The sequence below is a fragment of the Girardinichthys multiradiatus genome, chromosome 6, assembly GCF_021462225.1.
Source record: "Girardinichthys multiradiatus isolate DD_20200921_A chromosome 6, DD_fGirMul_XY1, whole genome shotgun sequence".
Taxonomy (NCBI): Eukaryota; Metazoa; Chordata; class Actinopteri; order Cyprinodontiformes; family Goodeidae; genus Girardinichthys; species Girardinichthys multiradiatus.
In genome coordinates, this window is record NC_061799.1 from 4,174,804 (window position 1) to 4,175,941 (window position 1,138).

A 1,138-nucleotide genomic window follows, 5' to 3' on the forward strand; every position below is an offset into this window, starting at 1 on the left:
CTGGGCCTGCTGAGGGAAGGAGGCAAGAAAGTACCTGTCATCCTGTGAAAACTGACGATGGAAAAAGTGTAGTCCCAAAAATGAAGTTTAACAAGGTTCTTTAAAATACAATATCCAGTTTAGATGTTTCACTAAGAATTATATACTGAGAATACACTGGGTTTTATAACATAGATTTCCTCAGGAGGATTTCATAAAATAAACTGTTTTTAATAATGAAAAGAAAATTGGTTTTTGGTTTGTTTTTAAGACACCACAAGAAGCACAGGAATCCAGCTGATCAGCTAGAATGAGAGACTTTTCACTGATTTCATTATGGGTGGATGGATGGATGGATACCTACTTAAATTTGTCATAATAGTTGCTGTGCACAAATGTAAACAGTGTAAAATAAGTACATATGGCATGCATGGTATTCTGTTTGTATGCCTTAAAATAAGGCCCCCCTTTGCCAGTACAGTGCCACATGCATTCTGAACATATACAGGTCCTTCTCAAAATATTAGCATATTGTGATAAAGTTCATTATTTTCCATAATGTCATGATGAAAATTTAACATTCATATATTTTAGATTCATTGCACACTAACTGAAATATTTCAGGTATTTCATTGTCTTAATACGGATGATTTTGGCATACAGCTCATGAAAACCCAAAATTCCTATCTCACAAAATTAGCATATTTCATCCGACCAATAAAAGAAAAGTGTTTTTAATACAAAAAACATCAACCTTCAAATAATCATGTACAGTTATGCACTCAATACTTGGTCGGGAATCCTTTTGCAGAAATGACTGCTTCAATGCGGCGTGGCATGGAGGCAATCAGCCTGTGGCACTGCTGAGGTCTTATGGAGGCCCAGGATGCTTCGATAGCAGCCTTTAGCTCATCCAGAGTGTTGGGTCTTGAGTCTCTCAACGTTCTCTTCACAATATCCCACAGATTCTCTATGGGGTTCAGGTCAGGAGAGTTGGCAGGCCAATTGAGCACAGTGATACCATGGTCAGTAAACCATTTACCAGTGGTTTTGGCACTGTGAGCAGGTGCCAGGTCGTGCTGAAAAATGAAATCTTCATCTCCATAAAGCTTTTCAGCAGATGGAAGCATGAAGTGCTCCAAAATCTCCTGATAGCTAG